This window comes from Schistocerca americana, chromosome 1 (genome assembly GCF_021461395.2).
Source record: "Schistocerca americana isolate TAMUIC-IGC-003095 chromosome 1, iqSchAmer2.1, whole genome shotgun sequence".
NCBI classification, from domain to species: Eukaryota; Metazoa; Arthropoda; class Insecta; order Orthoptera; family Acrididae; genus Schistocerca; species Schistocerca americana.
This window is the reverse complement of record NC_060119.1, coordinates 765,827,760-765,852,251: the sequence shown is the minus strand read 5'-3', so window position 1 is coordinate 765,852,251 and position 24,492 is coordinate 765,827,760. Positions and strand designations below refer to the sequence as shown.

The 24,492-nt window shown below is 43.8% G+C and overlaps 1 protein-coding gene across 15 annotated transcripts in view; it reads right to left on the bottom strand.

The window, feature by feature from the left end:
• LOC124611912 (longitudinals lacking protein, isoforms H/M/V-like) overlaps positions 1-24,492 on the bottom strand; it is a 453,788-nt gene that overhangs the window by 372,282 nt on the left and 57,014 nt on the right. The gene's annotated exons all lie outside the window — the stretch shown is intronic.

Genomic DNA, 24,492 nt, shown 5'->3' with positions numbered 1-24,492 from the left:
AATTCCAGTTTAAGTTCGCATAGCATTTACGTAACATTCATGTGTTGACTGAACCTACTGGCAACAAATCTAGCAGTACATCTTCCTTTAAATCAACCTCGTGGGGGTCTCAAACATGCAAATTGTACTCAAGAATGGGTCACACACAAGTTTTCTATACATGGCCTCCTTTATAGATGTGCTGTACTTTTTCTAGAATTCTTTTAATAAACTGAATTCCAACATTCACCTTCCCTACAACTGATCTCACATACTCGTTCCATTTCATGTCACTTTGCAACTTTACACCTACCTATTTAATTGAAGTAATTGTGTCAAGCAGGAAGAAACTGTGACTGATTTATTTCCTACAACATAAGCGACTTCAGCGCAGCAACTACAGTTGCGGCTTGAACTAACAACTGCACACTCAGCCAGTGAATTGTGAGTAAGCAGTGTTAAACAGCAGATGTGGGGCTTTAGTGTGTCAACACTGTTGTTGTGCTACAAATCACAATGTAGCAACATCTCTAAATTAAGTGTTCAGAACCTTCTTCAGAATGTTTTGAAGGAGAGAAAAATGTGTGCAAAGTTTGTCCTGCATGCCCTGACTTATCAAACAAAAAAAAACCACGCAAGTGGATTTCAGCTGTGACTTGATTGAAATGGAAAACACGGACATTTATTTTCTGGAAAAAATGACAAGTTCTGGTGTTATCAGCACAAACCTAGCAAAAAAGCAATAAATGTACAAAAATTCAAAAGGCTTTGATGACATAACTACATAACTGACATTCAAGCCAATGTGACATGCAAGTTGAACAACATCCCAAAGAAAGGCTTTTCTGATTGTATGAAGATTCTGTGTGTTGTACTCAAGTGGTGGAGACTACATAGAGTGGCCAAAGCATTAAAACCATCACCTTCACTTTTCTCTAGTTTTTATTAATCCAGTATTGTAACTATTTGGACTGTCACACTATATTTCTGACTCCCTTCATAACAGGTGTGCTTCTTCCTAAGTTTGTATCTGTTTTCACTCTCCATATTACTAGTCTATGGTCACTTGAAATTAAATCAGTTTACAACCTTTACATGCTATTCTAATTCTCTCCACAGCATGCCTTAAGCTGTATATGTCCCCTGAATGGTTTCAAATGAGTCACAACAATACAGGCACCAGACAATCCTAATGATCTCCTGATATACATCATATCATATCATCTCACACAAGGCTGATACAAATAGGCAGAGCAATGGCTCTTTTAAGAGCCACTTGTGCATAAAATTCAATACCAGTGTCAAAGTGTGCCAACTGACCACCAAAGGCATTAACAGAGCCAAATGCCAAATGCAACATAAGATCCTACATGCGAACAAAATTGTTTTGGTAGTCATCCAGGAAACTCATGTAGAAATTGAAGAGTTGACTTATTTCAAGAGGTAAAATACCTAGACTTGATTTACTTGGAGCTACATACAACAAGGTTTATGGTGTAGTGACGTACATATGTAACAATATAGATAAAGCCTGCAGTGTCTCTATCAGTACCATAAATAACACAATGAAGTCATCATCAGAATTAGGGAAGTAACTGTTGTGAATGCACATGTACTAAAAACTCAAGACACCCCTATGGTGTACTTGGGGGGGGGGGGGGGGGGGGGGGGGTTTAGACAGCAGTCATGGACTATATGGAAATACAAATTTAATGATGAAACTGGGGCCACACTGCTTGGCTGATCTGAAGGACACAACCTCCATCTGCTTTTTGATGCTAAAGATCAGTGTACATCCTATCCAGTGCCTACAAAACAGATCACAACCCTGATTTATGTTTTTGTTTCGTGTCTTCTGACAATAAAGGCCTGCCATTACCAGTATCAAGGAAAGTCCCAGACAACTTACATAGGAATCATTGTTCAGTTACAGGAATATCTGTTGTAAGATCATTCCCCAGACCTAGATCGAACCGGCCCGCAATTCCTGAAAATCTGGACTAACGTGTGAGATGGATCCCACCAGTAACCACAAACTAGAAGAGGTTCACTGGAGCTGTGCTCTGCATAGCAAAGAAATGTATACCAAGAGACTTCCGTAAGAAATATGTATCTCGGTGGACAAAAAAGTGCAAAACTCTATACAAAAAGATTTCTGACTACAATGACTGTGAAACAGCTGATGAACTCTTGCACAGCATCGAAGCAGCTTGCCACTTGCAGGCGACTGAAATAGTAGAGGCCTTAGACTTCCTCATCTCAACTAGAAAAGCCTGGTCCTTGCCGAGAAAGCTTGGAGGTGGTAACCCATCAGACTGCACAAAGGAGACTGTTATCATCAAGCAAGTAGCAAATAACATTGTGTCCACCTCCAAAACTAATCAGATTCAAGCAAACAGAATTAAAGTCAAGGCTCTCAAATTAGCCGGTAATTCTGAACGGTATTACTCCAGGCCATTCAGCAGCAACGAAATAATAACAGCTCTCAAAGAGATGGAAGCAGGCAAGGCGCCTGGTTTTGATGGCATCCACTCAGAATTTCTAATCCACAGTGGAAATTACGTCCAACAGTGGCTAGTGGAATTCTTTACTGATATTCTCCAAACTGGTAACATACACCATGGTTTGAAAACTAGGTGAACCAGATGAAAAACAACAGAAAGACTGAACCACTGCTTTACTCAGCACAGTATATACACATTTGGAAAGAATAATGTATACTGGATTCAGCCACAAAATTTTCCAAAACCTTCCTGCTGAAGAGGAAGGATTCCATCTGAACTGCAGCTGCACTGAGCAACTTCTCTTGATGGAAACTTTTATTGCAGCAGGATTTCAAAACAAACAAAAGTGCTCAACAGTGTTTATAGATCTGACAGTGGCTTATGGTACTGTGTGAAGGTGAGGGGTAATGTTCAAACTTTTACGAATCATATCGCGTCTTAAAACTGGAAACCTCGTCAACACTATGTTAAGCAACAGAAGCTTCCAATTCCTAGTGAGTAATGAGTCATATAATGAAGTTTAATAATGACCTTTCACAAAGATCAATGCTAGTTCCTGTTAAGTTTTCCCTGAATATAGTAGACAGCAGTCATGCAACATCAAGGAAAAAAAATGGCTCTGAGCACTATGGGACTTAATATATGAGGTCATCAGTCCCCTAGAACTTACAACTACTTAAACCTAACTAACCTAAGGACATCACACACATCCATGCCTGAGGCAGGATTTGAACCTGCGATCGTAGCGGTCGCGCGGTTCCAGACTGAAGCGCCTAGAACCGCTCGGCCACACCGGCCGGCTACGTCAAGGAAATTTGGATTGTTCACAACTGGGCTCTTGCTGCAAGCCACAGAGACCTGGTCATTATTGAGTCTGTCTTGACTGGAGATCTACAAATTGTTGGCTAATACTTCTGTAACTGGAAGTTACAGGCAACTGCTGCCAAAACAAAGTCACCAGTTTCTACCTTAACAATAAGTTCGCCAACAGGGAAATAAAGGTATATTTTGAAGAAAAACAGCTGAGGCGTAACAGAAGTCCACATTTTGTAGGGATCACTCTTACATGACACTCAGTTTTCAAGTGCTGCTAAGATGAAGACGAGAAATAACATCCTGAAGAAACTTTGTGGCACAATATGGGCTACATCAGCTCCAACATTAAAAACTTCTGCTACATCATTTCCAACATTAAGAGCTTATGCTCTTACAGTGGCCGTGTTGCAGAATATTGTGCTGCAGTCAGGATCATCAACATGTAGCTCAACCAGACTATGGGCATTGTCACAGGAACAACGAGAAATACTCCAACTTTCTGGCTGCACATCCTCAGTAATATAACATCTCCATTTTTATGGTGAGAATCTGCTCTGTAAACCATCTGGTCATCTTTATCTCCCTGCATCTGAGGACGGTCATGCACTCAATAAAAGCAGACTTCACTTGTCATACACCTCTACAATGCGCAAAATATTTCATGGACAATGGAGTAACAGTTACAGGCTGGTGGGCAGGATTATGGCAGAACAATGATACCCCAGAACAGCTAAGATGCCAAGCATCTTGCCCAAGCCATCAGATTTTGAAGAGCATCAAATGATCTGGTCTGCACTCAACAGATTAAGGAAAATGTGTCGACTCAATGTACAAATGGGGATTACCAACATCATACAGCTCTGACTGATGCAGAATGACAAACTATTTAGCATATCAGATGTGCATGCCCAAAACGATCATTTCCTGGCAACCTGAAGGAGTTCCTGATGGCAACGAAGACATCAACTGAATGTACTCAGCTGTTGGATATATGCCTATGCCCTTCTCTGCTTTGTAAATACTGCAAATTTAATTAACTAATAATTATGGATTTTCTGTGTGTTAAATATTTGTATATGTACTGTTAAAAATGTTTTCTTGTGTAATATTATACTAGACATATATTAAATACCACTTGATAAGATTCACTTAATTTCATTTTTAGTTCAACTGGTCCTTGCTAAGTCAATTTTCTAATAGTTTCCTTCTGGATGAATCTGTAAAGGACAAACTGTTCTTTTCAGAAAATTGTGCTAACATATGAGCCATGTGATTTCTAGTACAAATTATAAGTTTCCTACCAAAGAATCAGTCTTTACATTTTGTCTTATTTTTGCATAAAAATCCATTACCTTGTACTGAGATTTGCTGTTATTTATCAGATTCTGTAATTCTTTTGTAGCAGCAGGGCATATTAAATACGTTGACTTCATTTTTCAAAAAATGAGAAAGACGGCTCATAAAAGTTGTGTTTTGCTTGAAAACTGTCTTCTTTCAAGAAGCGTCTTATTATTATTATTATTATTATTATTATTATTTCTGTCTGTACGTCTGCTCTCATGATAACTATAAAGTCTGAAAACTTTTTTATCCCACTCATAAAAGCTTTTAAAGTATTAGTACTCACTTGCAACAGATTGTGTTTTTATTAATATCATACAAATGGCGACATTTTCTCGCCTTTCTTTTTCCAGGCACAAATAGTTTCTTGCACTTGCTAAATACAAAAATTTGGAACCATGGCTAGTAAACGGAAGACAAGACTGGCAACTACCTTCAGTTGAACTGATCGATAAATGCTGCCTTCTGAACTCCCAACTCTGTGTTCTGTTCTAAGATATGGGCTTCTGCTAAGAAAGCAGAGTGGAGAGAATATCAGAAATTACCCAGCAGTCACTTTTGCAACTGATATGTATCCAAAAGTGCTTGAAACATGGGGGCTAGCAAACAGTAGTTTTGCTGTGGCATTTTTAATTCAACAGTCACAGACCTGAAGAAAACTGGGAAAAGGTCATAGGTATATCACTTGACAGAGGAAAACTAGAATCAAAAGAGCCTTTCATAGAAACGCTAGACAATCTCTTTGACATCCTCAATTGCAAGTGTGGGATTAAGCTATGTTCAGAATTTGGGGGCCCATGTCCATGTGGTTCTGGCTGTAAACAAGAAGTGCACATCTCCTGTTATTGCTGTTCTTGTTCTACTGATATGAAGATCCCTGTCAAATTACTAATGTCTATTAAAGGTCCAAGAGAGAAGGGTGAGTCTGTTGGTCAGCATCAAATTGGATTACTGGATCTATATAAGCACAGAAGACAAATTAATAATCAGAAGAGACAAGAAGATGACTTAAGAAGAATTTCTGAATATATCCAGAATTGGAAGGAAGAGTTAACATTACAACCAAAAGAAATTATTTTCTCTGAAGAAGATGAAGAGACAACTGATTTTAAAGATGAAGATTCTGAAGATCCTATGCAGATATCACATGATGATTCTGCACAAGAAGTACAATTCAGTATAACACATTACAACTGTGTAATGTTGCATTGCAAAGTATTACGTATGGTGTCAGTCTATGCGCTACAGCTGACATAGGAAGAGATGCACATTTGGATGCTGGATTAATTACTGATGGAAACAGGAAGCTTGTGGTTGATCACAATAAAGTAAAAAGAGCCCAAAAAAGTCATGAAATCACTTGATGAAGAATGTCATGCTCAGTGTGGGATAGGCAAGATTGAATGTGTCTTCTTTGATTGACGCCAAGATTCCACTAAAGTTGGTTACAATCAGATACTTTAAGTCATCTGTTTCCAAGTACTATGAAAGAAGAGCATTACACTGTTTGCAGTGAGCCAGGTGGAAGGTACCTTTGACACTCTATTCCAGAGAAGGAAAATGAAAAGGTAACCTGCTGAAGTTATTCCTAAGTATGTTGTGGATTTTTTAAAGAAACCAGCATTGATAAAAGTTTTTCAGGCTATTGGTGGTGGTTCAATGAATTTTAACACTGGTTGGGAAGGAACTGTCATGCACTGGGTTAGAACAATGCTGAATGGTAAACTCATCTGGTTGGTTTGTGCTCTTCATGCTAATGGGCTACCATTGCTTTACTTGATCAAACAGTTGGATGAAAAAACTTTGATTAATAACAAGTGGAGTAGTAACAGTCAATAGTTGCTACTCACAATATATTTGAGATGCTGAGTCACAGATAGGCACAACAAAAAGACTGTTACATTCCATACTGGATTTTCCATTGTTTGAAGTGGAGTAGCAAGATTAGCAACATGCTTTATGGTGCAACAGAACTTGAAATCAATCCCTCATTTATCAGAATATCCTTTTCAGAGCCTTTGGCTCAAAGATCAAAGATACGAGGCGTGTTTCTTAAGTAAGTACCATTTTGAAATTAAAAAAAGACGTTCTAAGATATTTTATTTTTACATGAAAGCCTGTACCTTAATCTACGCACTGACGCCATTACAGTGCGATTCTTCCTTTTTTACGTTGTGTACTGAGTGTTTAAGATGCCTCCGATAATTGTGAGTCCCGCCGACTGTGAAATACGGGTTGTTATAAGATTTCTTAGTGCTAAAGGCCTAAAAGCGATCAATATTCATAGTGAGATCTGTGCAGTTTACGGAGAAAACAGTATGAGTGATGGAATGGTAAGAAAGTGGGTGAGAGCCTTTAAAGATGGCTGCACAAACGTGCATGATGAACAACGGAGTGGGCGTCCTTCGGTCATTAATGAAAGTTTGGTGCAGGAAGTGGACAATAAGGTGAGAGAAAACTGATGCTTTACAATTTCCTCCTTGCGGAATGACTTTCCTAATGTTTCTCGTAGTGTTTTGTATGGCATTGTAACCGAGCACTTGAATTAGCGAAAATTGTGCGCACATTGGGTACCGAAAATGTTGACGGATGTGCACAAAACCAAACATTTAGACAGTGCATTGACTTTCCTTGAGTGGTACCACAACGACGGTGATGATTTCTTAAGCTAAACTGTTATGGGCGATGAAACATGGGTGGCCTACGTCACACCAGAATCAAAGCAACAGTCCGTGGGGGTTGAGCAAGGGCATCTTTTGCTGCAAGACAATGCCTGTCTGCATGTGGCGAGTCAGACCAAAGATCTCATCACATTTTTTTGATGGTAAACTCTAGATCATCCTCCGTACAGCCCCGATCTTGCACCCAGTGACTACCATCTGTTCCTGCACTTGAAGAAACACCTGGGCGGTCAGCGTCTTCAAGATGATGATGATGAAGTCAAAACAGTGGTGATGCAGTGGTTAACAAGTCAGGCGGCAGACTTCTACAAGGGGGGTATTCAAAAACTGGTACAATGTTATGACAAGTGCCTCAATATTGACGGAAATTATGTAGAAAAGTAGATTAATGTACAGTCTTTCATGTAAAAATAAAATTATTGAGATATCTTAGCATGTCTTTTTTTAATTTCAAAACGGTACTTACTAAAAAAAACACGCTTCATATGTCTACGGATCAGGATTATGGTTTCAGGAAAGGTTGTCTGGTTGGTTTGGAGTGAAAGGGACTAATCTGCAAAGTCATCAGTCCCTTTATCCAATAAGTGGGAAACCACAAGTGGTCATCAAACGAAGGAGGCAAGAGGCAAATCCTGGAAAGTCTAGGCGTAAGTAGCATAATTAAAAAGAAACAGAGATAAAAGCCCAGAAAAAAAAGACAGCACAGACAAGACATTAAAAGACCAGTCAAGAAAAAACATTAAAATCCAGAAATGAAAAAAAGAATAAAGAGAATAAAAAGGAGGGAAGGGTAGATGCCAGGCTGAGCCTCCAAACGAGGGCTGCGGAGGTGTGGGGGTGGGGGTGGGGGTGGGGGTGGGGGTGGGGATGGGGTGGGGGTCCAACACAAGATGGGTGCTTCACCAACCCCTCAAGCGGCCAATGAAGTCAAAACGCCCTACCTTACATGAATGAACAGAAAACACTTTCGTGGGCAAAATGTAACACCTGGTCAGCCACTTTGGCATCATCTGCTAGCACCACAGGTAGTGTGTCAAGAAGATTAGGATACCAGGACAGATTAGGACAGTCTAGGAGAAAGTGGGCCACCGTCAGGCAGGCTCCATGACAGTAGTGAGGGGAATTCTCACGTCAGAGAATGTGACTATGGGTCAGCCAACTGTGGCCAATGCAGAGTCGACAGAAGTTAGTGCCTTCCCTGAGAAAAGCACACAGGGAAGAATGCCACGTAGCTGTGTTCTCCGTAATTGTCCTTGGTTTGTTTGGGAAGATCAAGGCAGGCTAACAACAGAAGGTCTAGTTCTGGGATAGAATTGGTATCCTGGTGGCCAGCTTGGCCAACCCGTCAGCTCGTTCATTTCCTGAAACCCCAACATGACCGAGGGTCCAAACGAAAACGACCGGTCATCCAGATTGATGGAGGTCAAAGACTAGATCCTGGATAGCTGTAACCAGTGGGTGAGGAGCAAAGCATTAGTCTACATCCTGAAGACTGCTAAGGGAATCACTACAGACTAGGATATTCTTGCCCTTGCAAGAACAAACATGACTAAGGGTTAGTTTAATGGACATTGCCTGTTGAGCGATTCGTGAATACCACTTCCAAACCCAGACACGTCTCAAGGGCAGCCAAGAACAGGTGGCGAAAAACTATGGGGTCAGCGGAATCTTTTGTACTAAAGGAGACTTCGGGACAAATCCGAGGTCTGGGCATAAGCCAGGGGGCAGATGTGATGTTTCCCTGACAAGAGGTGACAGTAGAGGAAGCTGCAGTTCAGAGCAGGCACACTAGGGGTGTGCAGCAATTATAAGCCCACTTCTGGGTTGCTGGGTTATGGGAGGTGGAGATCCCTTCCAGGAAAAAGGACATGGTAGTTGGGGTTTCCTGGGAAGCTACGAACATGTATAGCATAATCCAGCACTATTGTTGGTGCCTGGTAGACAATGGAGGGATTCCAGCCCCAACTAGTGGGATATTCACAGGGTTAGTTCGATAGGTTCCTGTCACAAGTCAGACCCCACAATGATGAATGGTGCCCAGCATCTACAATGCTGAGGGTGACACTGAACCATATGCAAGAATCCCATAATCAAAATGGGACAGAATCAGGGTTTTGTAAAGCTGCAGAAGGGTAGAGTGATCTGCACCCCAGCTAGTGTTACTGAAGAAGCCAAGTATACTGAGGTGTTGCCAGCACTTTCACTTAAGTTGGCAAATGTGGGGAAGCCACATCAGCTGGGAATTGAAGACCAGTCCCAAAAAGCGGTACGTCTCAATTACAAGAAGTAACAGAATGTCTAGGTAAAGCTTTGGATGTGGGTGGGCAGTACAGTGGCAACAGAAGTGCATGACACACATCTTGGCAGCTGAAAATCGAAACCATAGGTGAGAGCCCATGACTGTGCCTTTCGTATGGTGCCTGTAGGTGACACTCATCAACACCCATACTAGAGGAGCAGTAATAAAACCAAAAATCACTGGCATATAAGGAGAGTGCTACCGAAGACCCCACAACTGCTGATGGCTACCAGACAGAGCAGGACACTCAGTACACAGCCCTGCAGGACCCCAATCTCTGGGAGATTGGGGGAGGGGGGTCTTACTGAGTGAAGAAGCGCCCACTTGAACCTGGAATGCACGGTGCAACAAGAAGTTCTTGACAAAAATCAGGAGTGGACCCCAGACAGCCCACTCAAGTAACGTAGTAAGGATTTTGTGATGCCATGTCATATCATAAGCCTTCTGTTGGTCTAGAAAGACAGCACTGAGGTGCTGACGACAAGCAAAGACTGTCCGGATGATGAAATCCAGGTGAACCAAATTATCAGTAGAGGAGCAATTATAAGGACAGGCACGCTTCCAATTGATTAGCCATTATTAGAAACTGGCCCTGTAAAACACTCGGTTGTTAACAATAACAGCAAATAGGATTTGGCACATATGGGTTTCCATACACGGCCTTCCAGGCAACAAGACGATGTTACAACAGCTTGTGGGATATAATAATGATGTTTGCAATACCTGCTGCTTTACAATCAAATTGAAATTCTCTTGGGTGGAAGAATACTGCCACATTCTTTATCAAGAGAAGCTCCTAAAACACCAGAGGAAGGCATTAGCATATATTGTTTTGTCAACAATCCAACATTCATTGTGGTTGGCATTTAGTGTTTCAGACACAAATGTGCTCAGTAAATCCTGAAGAAAAGAAAGAAGGAGTCCAGAAGATAACTGCAATGATGAATGAAGATGATGATACACGAGGAAACCTATCTGTTCGGCTTAGTTAAGTACCTGTAGTAAATCCAAATGCAACTTCACTTTTCGAACTGACAGACTGCTCATTAAAAGTATATGAAGCTCCATTTGTAAACTCTAAATACAGAAATAAGGAAATTCCTTCAAGAGCCAATGCAAGTTCCACAGTGGCCATGTCATAGACAGTCCATACCAAGATATGTGAAACAAGTAACAGAGGTTGGTTTAAAACAGGGGCCGGGACCAAAATGCTAGATCATCGGTCCCTCATTCCGATTAAAACAATTCCACAAGGGTGGGAGTAAAATAATCGAGACATACAAAACACAGCTGGAAGAAAGGAGAAAGCCACAAGAATGACAGAAGGGCAACAAACACTAAAATGGACAAAATCAGACAAGAAAACCACAGGGAGACGCAAGAAACATGTAGAAGAGATCAAAACAAGAGAGCAGATTACCACAGCTGGCTGACCATGAGAATAAAAAGGAGAAGCCACCCACTCTGCTACACATTACAACCTCCACCCTAAAAGCACTAGGGTGGAGGACACAGAGGAACGAAGGACATGCACTAAAACTTAGATCAAATGATAAAACCCACCCTCACAAAGAAAATGTAAAACTAAAGCTACTGTTGAGGCATTGTCACCTAACACCGAAGGTCGGGTGCTGGGACAATTAAAAGTCTGCCGCAGAGCAGCTAAAAGTGGGCAGCCCAGCAAGAGGTAGACGACCATCATTTGTGAGCCACATCAACACTGAGGTGAGCCCTTGCGATGGAAGAGCTAACCATGTGTTAGCCACGTATGGTCAATGCGGAGCCAACAAAGGACCACTCATTTCCTGCGACAGGATCGCATGGAAGCCTTCCACACATTCGAAATCCCCTTAATAACATGCAGTTTGTTGTGCATACTGTTATACCATTCTGTCTCCCAAAGCCAAAGAACCTAGCGGCGTAAGACAGAATGTAGGTCAGTTTCAGAGATGCCAATCTCCAGGAGCGGTTTCCACAGAGCCTGTTTGGCCAGCATGTCGGCATGTTCGTTGCCTGGGATTCCAACGTGTCCTGGGGTGCACACAAACACCACTGAACGACGGAATCGTTCCAGGGCATAGATGGACTCCTGAATGGGAACTACAAAAGGATGGCGAGGGTAGCACTGGTCGACAGCTTGTAGGCTGCTCAAGGAGTCAGTACACTGGAGAAATGACTCACCAGAGCATCAGCGGATGTGCTCAAGAGCACGAGATATGGCCACCAGCTCTGCAGTGAAAACACTGCAGCCCTCTGGCAAGGAGTGCTGTTCAATATATCCTCCACAAACATAGGCAAAGCCTACATTACCAACAGCCATGGAGCAGTCAGTGTAAACCACTTCATGGCCCCGGTACATGTCGAGAATCAAGAGGAAGCGACAGTGGAAAGCCGCAGGGTTAATGGAGTCCTTAGGACCATGCGAAAGGTCCAAAAGAATCTGTGGCCTACATGTACACCATCGAGGTGTATGTGAATTGACCTCGAGGAGAGGTGCTAACAGGAAGGACTCTAGTTCACACAGAAAGGACCAGACGCGAACCGCAATCGTAAACCCTGACCTGGGCCACTGATGCGGGAGATGAACCGCCATGGTTGGCAAAAGGAGACGGTAATTCAGATGCGCAGGAGAACTACAAATGTGTGCAACATAACTGGCGAGCAGTTGTGCACATCTAACCTTCAACAGAGGGACTTGGCCTCCACCAGGTCACCGGAATTGTTCTAAAAGCTCCCATCACAAGGCAAATGCCACAGTGGTGCACTGAGTCGAGTAAATGCAACACTGAGGGCGCCACCAAACTGTAAACCAGACTCCCATAATCAAGGCAGGATTGAACAAGGGCTCTGTAGAGCTCCAGCAGTGTGTTGCTCAGCCAGCAGAGGGAATTGAGAAAGTTGTGGTTCTGGATGAACGGCGTGATGCCGACAGAAATGCATGACACATGACTCACGGCTGAAAACGGGAAGCCGTGGGCTAGAGCCCATGACTGCACCTTGTCACTGGCTCCCTGTAGGTGCCGCTCAGCAGCACCAGTACTGAAGGAGCAGTACGAAATGCAGAAGTCATCCGCATACAGAGAAGGTAAGACCAACGGCCTTACAGCTGCTTCTAGACCATTAATAGACACTAAAAGTAGAGAGACACTCAAAACGGAGCCTTGCGGAACGCCATCCACCTGAATACGGGGTGAACTATCGGAGGCACCGACTGTGACATGGGAAGTATGGAGCGACAGGAAGGTTTGGATAAAAATCGGGGGCAGGCCCTGGAGACCCCACTGATACAATGCGGCGAGGATATGATGTTGCCAGGTTGTGTTGTATGCTTTACATAATTCAAAAAGGATGTCAAAAAGATGTTGGCATCTGGAAAAGGCTGTTCGGATGGCAGACTCGAGGGGGACAAGATTATCAGTGGTAGAGCGACTCAGGCGGAAGCCGCCCTGACATGGGACCAGTAGGCAACATGACTCCAGAACCCAACCCAACACAACCCAACCCAACCCAACCCAACCGCTGACACACCATACATTCCAGCAGCTTACAAAGAAAGTTGGTGAGGCTGATGGGGCGGTAGATATCCACATCAAGTGGGTTTTGACCGGGTTTGAGCACTGGAATTATGGTACTCTCCCACCAATGGGATGGAACGATGCCATCACACTAGATCCGGTTGAAGATGATGAGGAGTGTCACTTGTAGTCAGATGAGAGACGTTCAATCATCTGACTGTGGATCCGATACGGCCCAGGAGCTGTGTTGGGGCAATGTGCAAGGGCGCTGAGGAGCTCCCACTCTGTAAATGGGGCGTTATAGATTTCACTGTGGCCTACAGTGAACGAGATGATTTTCCTTTCCATCTGCCATTTGAGGGTGCAAAAGGCTGGGGGGTAGTTCTCCGACGCTGAGGCTCGAGCATAGTGCTCATCAATCGCATTTGTGTCAGTAAATAACACGCCACTGATATTAATGCCAGGGAGACCTGCTGGATTCTGGTACCCAAAAAGACATCTGATCTTCGTCCAGACTTGGGAAGGTGACATATGGCACCCAATGGTCGACAAGTAACTCTCCCAACACTCCTGTTTCCGTCGTTTTATAAGCTGGCAAACGTGGGCACAGAGGCGCTTAAAGGCTATTAGGTGCTATAGGGAAGGGTGCCACTTATGTCGCTACAGAGCTCACCAACACTCTTTAATTGCCTCAGTGACTTCCAGCGACAACCAAGGGACTGTCTTTCACCGGGGACATCCTAAAGAATGAGGGATCATATTTTCCGCCGCAGAAACAATCATTGGAGTGACCTGCTCAACAAAAACATCGATGGCACCATGTGAGGGAGGCTCAGCGGTGACAGCAGAGGTGAAGGTTTCCCAGTCTGCCTTGTTTAAAGCTCATCTGGGTAGGCATCTGTGGGCATGATGCTGGGGGCGTGACAGGAAGATGGGGAAGTGGTCACTACCACACAGGTCGTCATGTGCTCTCTAGTCGTTAGACAGGAGAAAGCCAGGACTGCAAACTGATATCAATGGCCGAATATGTGCCATGTGCCACACTTAAATGTGTGGGGGCACCTGTATTTAAGATGCAGAGGTCGAGTTGTGACAGTAAATTTTCGACCTCCCTACCTCAGCCAGTAAGCATGGCGCCACCCTACAAGTGCTTATGCGGGTTAAAATCTCCCAAAAGTAGGAAAGGTTTAGGGGTTTGATCAATCAGTGCAGCCAATACATTCAGGGGTAATGCACCATCTGGAGGAAAATATACATTGCAGACAGTTATTTTCTGCGTCATCCTTATCCTTACAGCCACAGCTTCAAAAGGGATTTGAAGGGGCACAGCTTCATTACATACTGAGTTCAGGACATAGACACAAACTTCACCTGACGCTCTATTATAGTCGCTACGGTTCCTGTAATATCCCTTATAGCTGCGGAGGGCAGGGATCCGCATTGCCAGGAACCAGGTTTCCTGGAGGGCAATGCAGAAAACAGGTGTAAAGCTTAACAGTTGCCGTGGCTCAGCCAGGTGGTGGAAAACACTGCCGCAATTCCCCTGGAGGATTATGTGATCATGAGACAGGGAAGGGATGAAACATTCAATGAGGCAGTCTATGCCTCTGCTGCCACCAAATGTGTACCTTTGCGATCAGCATCCATTGTATCTGAGGGTCCAGTGAGATCTAGGTCCTCAGCGGACGCCAGAATCTCTACCTCATCCTCAGACACAGAGCTTGTAGGTACTGGTGGTGTGGGTGCCATCGTACTGCCTTGGTTCTTGGGGGGTCTTTTTCATTTTCGGCTTCTCTCCCTGCTTCTTAGGTTTGTCCGGCTGGGAGGGCTTCACAGATTCAGTATCAGGGACAGAGGAGGACCATGAAGCCCTACGACCAACTACCTGTGGTTGCTTCAGCCAATGCAGGTGTCACCTCTGCCACTGGTAGGAACCTGGGAAGGGAGTGACCCAAGGGATCACTTTATGGTGAGAGGAGCTGAAGAAGACTTACGCTTCTCTGGCTGAGAAGTGGGGACTGATGTCCCTGATGATTTGGGGGGGGGGGGGGGGACATTGATCGATTGATCCTTAAGTAGGTTGTACAGGAGCAACAGGGGGGAAGTGCCCCCCACCATCAAGGGGGCAGGTGGAGTCTGACAGCTCTGAGAGCCAACTGTATGCGGCGGAACGGAAGATGGTAGAATCACTGTCGTAGCGGCGACATAGGTTGATGTCATATGCACAGAATGTAGCCTCTCATATTTTCTCTTAGCCTCAGTGTAGGTCAGTTGGTACAGGATTCTCCAGGTATCTGGAGAATCCTGCAGTCTGGTGAGCAAGGTGAATGATGCTCTCTCCGTGGTTGATACAGATGAGAGGCGGGACACAGGGAGTATTGGGATGTGAAGGACGTCAACAATCCCGATAGGCGACACTGGAAGTACAGTAGGAAGACAGCTTTATCTCACAGTGGTAGACCATTAACTTGACCTTCTCGGGTAATGTGTCACCCCCAAAGACCAAGATGAAGGCACCGAAGGCAACCTGATTATCCCTCGGACCCCGGTGGATGCGCAGGATGAAATGGACACCTCGCAACTCTAAACTGGCATGCAGCTCATTGTCAGACTGCAAAAACGGTCCCACTGAAATATGATACCCTGGACCATACTTAAGCTCTTATGGGGCGTGATGGAAACAGAAACATCCCCCAGCTTGTCACAGGCAAGTAGTGCCCATGACTCAGCAGAGGATGCTGTTTTGATCAAGACAAGGGACAAGACTTACGAGAACTGAGAAGGATACATTAGATTCCATGAGGTGCAAGCAGAAGAATGATGTCTAGGAATGAATCAAATCAAGATTTGATGAATATTGTTGGTTGTCCTCTAAACACTCCACAAAAAAGTGGCCGTGGGAGGGCGGGAGGGGGACATGATTTGGGGTTGTATTTCTTAGCATTGAAGTTAGACCTTGACCACTTAGAGACTGCTGGTGTTTCGCCACCAGCAGCAGATGACATACTACACTTCATGGCATGTCATCTCACCTGATGCCACCCACTCCAACCAGAAGCCCACCCCCATGGGTGCCACCCAGCCACAGAATAGGCCACCTGGCACTATGGCCATTGCCAGAAGTCTCGATGCCCCACGGTGATGAGCATCTACTCCTTGGCATATGTGGGGAGTTAACTGTGCAGGCATCGGCAGAGTGAGCCCTGTGTGGTCAGGAGGCTACAACCAACAGGGTACATGGCGACCCCACCACAACGGACTGGCTACTGTGCTGGATATCAGGTGCATACGAGGTAAGAAGTCCATTATCATCGACAGCACAGAAAGCAATATTACACAGAGGATCGAGGAAAACAGCTGGAGAATGAGCAGAAGTGCAGATCCATGGAGACGAAGGACACGAGAGGTCCCAGCGCATGATGGATGCTACGCACCATGTAAGGCGTCCTTCCCCAACTGGCTCAATCTTTGGGAAAATTTTGAAAAATGGAGGGGAAACCCTACAGGGGACCATCACATAAAGGCCAAAACGTGTGAGACTCCTTTTCGTTGCCTCTTATGACAGGCAGGAATACCTCGGGCTTATTGTAACCTCCAGACCCACAGGGGGGAAGTAATGGAGGCTTCTGGCAAGTGTATACTTATGAGAACTGAGAAGGATACATTAGATCCCATGAGGTGCAAGCAGAAGAATGATGTCTAGGAATGAATCAAATCAAGATTTGATGAATATTGTTGGTTGAAGCTTGCTACTTTTTTACAGTGAGTTTTCATTGTTTGATAAGAGACACAGAATATAAAGAAAAATGAGTTCATTAAACCACTTTTTGAGCAAATTTTGTAGGATTTTATATTATTTTATGCCCTTTCACCAGAAATTTCTATTCAAATTGTAATCAAATGCAATTTTATAGAAACGTTTATGAATAAAGAAAAAAGGCTATTACACTTCAAAAGACATTTTTTTGGTCCCACACATTCACAACAAAACATAATTTTATTTTTTCCCTGTACATCCTCATAAAAATGTTAGCACATTGGCCAATAGACTTGAATGATTTCCATAGTATGTCTATTGCTTATTTTTAAAACAGGTCTGGCAATTCTGGCTGCGAGTCCTTCAATATCTACAACACAATCTTTCATTTTCATGTTTACAGTTAAGTCTACAATTCGATTTCCTGTTTGCTCTGTTCTGCTTTAACAAAACTTATTTCCTGATTTTAATTCTATTTGTTCTTCCTCCTTTTGCTGCACTTCTCATAATCTAAATATATCTCATTTCATATAATTTTATGTAATTCATCTTCCAGCTCCACTTACCTACCTTTGAATCCTACAGTTCAGAAATTTATTGTCCCTGAATGAAGAGTCGTGTAAAGAGTTAGTTTGTATGACCCACATTACTATCTCCTTAAGAAAACTCTAGTGTAGTAAACTGCAAGCATAGATATAGCTAGAGTGTCCACATCCTAAGGCCACTGACTGAGTTTTCTCATCCTCTTCCACTGTGGTTGGAATATCAACATTCCAGGAACTCCTATCATAAAGTAAATTTCAGCAGTGTTATGCTAACAGTAGTCTTAACTCAGACAAGAGTGTTTCTGTGAGCCTGGGATCAACACAAATAGTGTGCATGCTGATCATGTGCTACCAGAGATCTTATGTGTCACCACAGATTCCAAGTCACCAGTCAAAATCAACATTTAACATTCAGTCAGTCTCTCTGCACCCGTAATACATTTAATCTAAAGAGGGTATCAGACTGATACACGGTGCTCACTGCAGTGAGTGTTGGTGAGCATCCCATCCATATTTATTCCACATAAAGTGATACATTAAGTTTGTTACTTTATGGGTACTAACAGCTTCATGTGATGAAACACTGGGACATGGTGTTCAAATTTACCCTGGCTAGATGCCTTTATCCTCACTACGCAGTAATTAAGAGCTCTTGCACCAGTTCTCAGTAAAGTCGCCTTTTGCAACCAAGTGAAATAAGTCACTGCATAATAAGTGAATGATCCTGGAAAAAATGTCAAGTTATGGACAGGAAGATAATTTACTACACATTCCTGGAGGAGAGAACCACTGCAAAAAAAATTATTCAGCTCCTTTATTTCCATAGTTTTGGCGTGACTGTATATTCATTCACTAATATGCTGAGGTAAGTAGGAAAAAGGCTCTAGAGTACATTAATATGTCGAGGTAGGTAAGGAAAAGGGCACTATACATCTTCTACTAGTGATTACTTTGGTCTAAATGCTTTCATTAACTTGCATTTTCCATGCCATATCGCTCTCATTCACACACTGTTTTCCATAAATCCCACCACAAAGGAGAGGCTTTGATGTTGTTATACATCAACAGGCAGAAGAAGGCACTGCTGGTTACTTCTGCAATGTATACTAACTACAAATTATAACTAGTATTAATCCACTCACACTTATAATTATGGGAATTACTTCTAGATTACTTTATATATGTATACTACAAAAAAAACAGCTACATTGAAAAAGATATCCATTTCTCCTTCTATTACACTACTCAGCTGCTGCTTTTATCTAGAACTTCAAACAAAGAATTTGTTTTATCCAGATTACTATCAGCTGTCTATATACGACAACGTCGAGATCAGTTTAATACAAATACAAACATTGGAGTCATGTGGAAATTTCTACCCTGAGTTAAAATATTTTCATCAATTGAAGGAGAACCTAGTGAGCCTTGAGCAGCTGCTGGTGAAGTATCAGTGCAGCAGCAGTGCAGTAGCGAGTCACATATTTAGCTTTCATATTTGTTTTGTAGTTTGATTCTTAATTTCTTTCAGAGTGTTTGTGCACTTGCATATTTAATTACATAAAATCATTGCGTATTCTCGTATTTGAGAGGAGAAATATTGCTTATTGATAGCCATAGATTACAAATTCGCGGAGTCGTTAGATATTAGCAGTAGGATGGATAGGGTGTGTGCTTGCTGTGTGCAGGTGCAGGAGGAACTGGCCACAGTTCGCGAGCAGCTGAGCGTGCTGTTGGCCATGGTCAGTCGCCTTCAGGCTGCTGCCTCGAGGTGCAGCGAAGGCGGAGGGTCTGGCGCGTCGCTAGAGAAATGTGTCACTTGCTGCGTCTGCTGACTCAGCCACCGAGGCACTTTCTAGTGTACCCGGCGCATTGGGGCCGCCCTCACCTCAGGGTGAGTGGCGGACTGCAACGCATTCGCGTCACTCGAGGCAGAGGGTCAATGCGGAGGCTATCCGGCTGGCCTCGCCCGTTCGTCCTGTCAGTGGGCAGGTGGCCACTCTTTCAGCAGGGCCCAAGCAGGCACGCAAGGGCAAAGGCATGCTGGTTATTGGGAGCTCTAATGTTAGGCAGGTGATGGAGCCCCTTAGGCAAATAGCGTACAGGGCTGGAAAGAATTCCAACGTGCACTCAGTTTGTCTGCCAGGGGGCCTCATCCAAGATGTGGAGGCGGCCTTGCCTGCAGCTATCGAGTGTACGGGGAGCAGTCTTCTGCAAGTAGTTGCTCACGTCAGCACCAATGATGCCTGTCGCTTGGGTTCTGAGGCTATCCTCAGTTCGTACAGGCAGCTGGCGGATTTGGTGAAGACCGCTGGCCTTGCACGCAGGGTGCAAGCAGAGCACTCTATTTGCAGCATCGTTCCCAGAGTGGATCGGGGTCCTTTGGTTTGGAGGCGAGTGGAGGGTCTCAACCAGAGGCTTCGTCGACTTTGTGACAGTCTTGGCTGCAGATTTCTAGACTTGCACTATTGGGTGGGGAATTGTAGGACGCCCCTAGATAGGTCAGGGGTGCACTACACAAAGGAAGCAGCTACTCGGGTAGCAGAGTACTTGTGGCATGCACATGGGGGTTTTTTAGGCTAGGCAGTAGTGTGAAGTGTCCCGATGAACACTCACCAGTCGATGTGCAGGCAGGGAAATCAGGATGTGCTCAGTGTAAAGACACTTCAGCTATCAAGATATTAGCAGTAAATTTTCAGAGTGTTCGGAATAAAGTTCCTGAATTTACTACCCTCCAGGAAGCGTGTGGCGCGCAAATTATTCTCGGGACTGAGACCTGGCTGAACCCTGTGATAGGTAGTTCTGAAATATTTAGTGAGGGTTGGAACGTGTATCGGAAAGACAGATTAGACACCGTAGGAGGTGGTGTCTTCATTGCAGTTGACAAAAATATTGTGTCTACTGAGGTCGAAGTAGAGTGTGATTGTGAAGTTATCTGGATACATTTAACAGGGCTAGGAAAATAAAGTTAATTGTGGGTTGTTATTACCGGCCACCAGGTTCCACTGTGGCAGTTCTAGAATCATTCAAAGGGAGTCTACATTCTGTATCGCAGAAGGACTCGGACCATGCTGTATTAGTCGGAGGCGACTTCAACCTACCTAGTATGAGGTGCATTCAAGTTCTAAGGCCTCCGATTTTTTTTCTAATCAACTACTCACCCGAAATCAATGAAACTGGCGTTACTTCTCGACGTAATCGCCCGGCAGACATACACATTTTTCACAACGCTGACGCCATGGTTCCATGGCAGCGGCGAAGGCTTCTTTAGGAGTCTGTTTTGACCACTGGAAAATCACTGAGGCAATAGCAGCACGGCTGGTGAGTGTGTGGCCACAGAGAGTGTCTTTCACTGTTGGAAAAAGGCAAAAGTCATTAGGAGCCAGGTCAGGTGAGTAGGGAGAATGAGGAATCACTTCAAAGTTGTTATCACGAAGAAACTGTTGCGTAACGTTAGCTCGATGTGCGGCTGCGTTGTCTTGGTGAAACAGCCCTTCCCGGGCGTTTTTGTCGCAGTGCAGGAAGGAATTTGTTCTTCAAAACATTTTCGTAGGATGCACCTGTTACCGTAGTGCCCTTTGGAATGCAATGGGTAAGGATTACGCCCTCGCTCTCCCAGAACATGGACACCATCATTTTTGCAGCACTGGCGGTTACCCGAAATTTTTTTGGTGGTGGTGAACCTGTGTGCTTCCATTGAAGCTGACTGGCGCTTTGTTTCTGGATTGAAAAATGGCATTCACGTCTCATCCATTGTCACAACCGACAAAAAGAAAGTCCCATTCATGCTGTCATTGCGCGTCAACATTGCTTGGCAACATGCCACACGGGCAGCCATGTGGTCGTCCGTCAGCATTCGTGGCACCCACCTGGATGACACTTTTCGCATTTTCAGGTCGTCATGCAGGATTGTGTAAACAGAACCCACAGAAATGCCAATTCTGGAGGCGATCTGTTCAACAGTCATTCGGCAATCCCCCAAAACAATTCTCTCCACTTTCTCGATCATGTCGTCAGACCGGCTTGTGCGAGCCCGAGGTTGTTTCGGTTTGTTGTCACACGATGTTCTGCCTTCATTAAACTGTCACACCCACGAACGCACTTTTGACACATCCATAACTCCATCACCACATGTCTCCTTCAACTGTCGATGAATTTCAATTGGTTTCACATGATTGCACGCTGTTCAAGTAAGGAAAACGTCGCCATTTTAGGTATTTAAAACAGTTCTCATTCTCGTCGCTGGCGGTAAAATTCCATCTGCCATACAGTGCTGCCATCTCTGGAACAAATTGACAATGAGCGCGGCCTCATTTTAAAACAATGTGCATGTTTCTATCTCTTTCCAGTCCGGAGAAAAAAAATCAGAGGCCTTAGAACTTGAATGCACCTCGTATAGGCTGGGATATCTATGGATTCATTACAGGTGGTAGAGACAAGCCGTCGTGTGAATTACTTTTGAACACATTATCTGAAAACTGTCTTGAGCAGCTAAATCGACAGCCAACGCATAATGGAAATATTTCAGATCTGGTAGCCACGAACAGACCAGACCTCATCGAGGGTGTCAGTGTTGAGACAGGGATTAGTGATCATGATGTTGTCATTACGACTATGGTTAGGAGAGTATTCTCACTAGAAAGAGCAGATAAGCAGTTGTTAGCATCCCACTTAGTAAATGAATCGACTTCATTTGCTTCCGGTACGATGGATGTGGAAGAATTATGGGCAAATTTTAAACACATTGTAAATCACGCATTGGACAAGTATTTGCCAAAAAAGTGGGTTACGGACGGAAAAGACCCACTGTGGTTTAACAGCGCAATTTGGAGAATGCTAAGGAAGAAAAGGCACTTGCACTCATGGTACAAGAAAGGTTGGGAGAATGAGAACAGGCAAAAGTTAGTAGAGATTCGTGCTGCTGTAAGAAGAGCGATGTACACAGCATTCAACCACTACCACCGTTATACCTTAGCAAAATATCTTCCTGAAAACCCAAGGAAATTCTGGTCTTACGTAAAATCGGTAAGCGGGTCGCAGGCTTCCATCCAGTCACTCCTGATCAGTCTCGCCTGGCAACGGAAAACAGCAAAACGAAAGCTGAAATTTTAAATTTAGCATTTGAGAAATCTTTCACGCAGGAGGATCGTACAAACATACCGCCGTTCAAGTCTCGTACTGATTCCCATATGAAGGACATAGTGATAGACATCCCTGGGGTTGTGAAGCAGCTGAATGGGTTGAAAATAAATAAATCGCCAGGTCCTGATGGAATTCCAATTCGGTTTTACAGAGAGTACTCTACTGCAGTGTCTCCTTACTTAGCTTGCATTTATCGCAAATCTCTTGCCCAACGTAAAGTCCCAAGTGACTGGGAAAAAGTGCAGGTGATGCCTGTATATAAGAAGGGTAGAAGGACGGATCCTCAAAATTACAGACCAATATCCTTAACATCGGTTTGTTGCAGGATTCTCGAACATATTCTCAGTTTGAATATAATGAATTTCCTTGAGACAGAGAAGTTGCTGTCCATGCATCAGCACGGCTTTAGAAAGCATCGCTCCTGCGAAACACAACTCGTCCTTTTTTCACATGATATCTTGCGAACCATGGATGAAGGGTATCAGACGGATGCCATATTCCTTGACTTCCGGAAAGCGTTTGATTCGGTGCCCCACTGCAGACTCCTGACTAAGGTACGAGCATATGGGATTGGTTCCCAAGTATGTGAGTGGCTCGAAGACTTCTTAAATAATAGAACCCAGTACATTGTCCTCGATGGTGAGTGTTCATCGGAGGTGAGGATATCATCTGGAGTGTCCCAGGGAAGTGTGGTAGGTCTGCTGTTGTTTTCTATCTACATAAATGATCTTTTGGATAGGGTGGATAGCAATGTGCGGCTGTTTGCTGATGATGCTGTGGTGTACGGGAAGGTGTCGTCGTTGAGTGACTGTAGGAGGATACAAGATGACTTGGACAGGATTTATGATTGGTGTAAAGAATGGCAGCTAACTCTAAATATAGATAAATGTACATTAATGCAGATGAATAGGAAAAAGAATCGTGTACTGTTTGAATACTCCATTAGTAGTGTAGCGCTTGACACAGTTACGTCGATTAAATATTTGGGCATAACATTGCAGAACGATTTGAAGTGGGACAAGCATGTAATGGCAGTTGTGGGGAACGTGGATAGTCGTCTTCGGTTCATAGGTAGAATTTTGGGAAGATGTGGTTCATCTGTAAAGGAGACCGCTTATAAAACACTAATAAGACCTATTCTTGAGTACTGCTCGAGCGTTTGGGATCCCTATCAGGTCAGATTGAGGGAGCACATAGAAGCAATTCAGAGGCGGGCTGCTAGATTTGTTACTGGTAGGTTTGATCATCACGCGAGTGTTACGGAAATGCTTCAGGAACTCGCGTGGGAGTCTCTAGAGGAAAGGAGGTGTTCTTTTTGTGAATCGCTACTGAGGAAATTTAGAGAACCAGCATTTGAGGCTGACTGCAGTACAATTTTACTGCTGCCAACTTACATTTCGTGGAAAGACCACAAAGATAAGAGAAGAGAGATTAGGGCCTGTACAGAGGCATATAGGCAGTCATTTTTCTCTCATTCTGTTTGGGAGGGGAACAGGGAGAGAAGATGCTAGTTGTGGTACGAGGTACCCTCTGCCACGCACCGTATGGTGGATTGCGGAGTATGTATGTAGATGTAGACGTAGAAGTATATTTTGTTGTTTAATATTTGGCACTTTTGAATTTCCTGCCTGATGTCTACTGGCATCTTGCTATCGATTTTTTGCACTACAGTATAAAACTCAATTTCTCATCCTGCTGCACCCCCCCCCCCCCCTCCCTGCACCAACCAGTTCCAATAAATAAAATCTTGATGTATAAATGTGGTTACATAATCTTTTTTATTATCTTTCCTTTCTTGTCTAAATCTGATTTAAACATACTTTGTTTCTTCTTATTTCAATTTTTTCCCTCTTCTCTATCATAATTATGCCATATGTAAAGATAACTATCACCTATTGTCATGCAGTCTGAACACC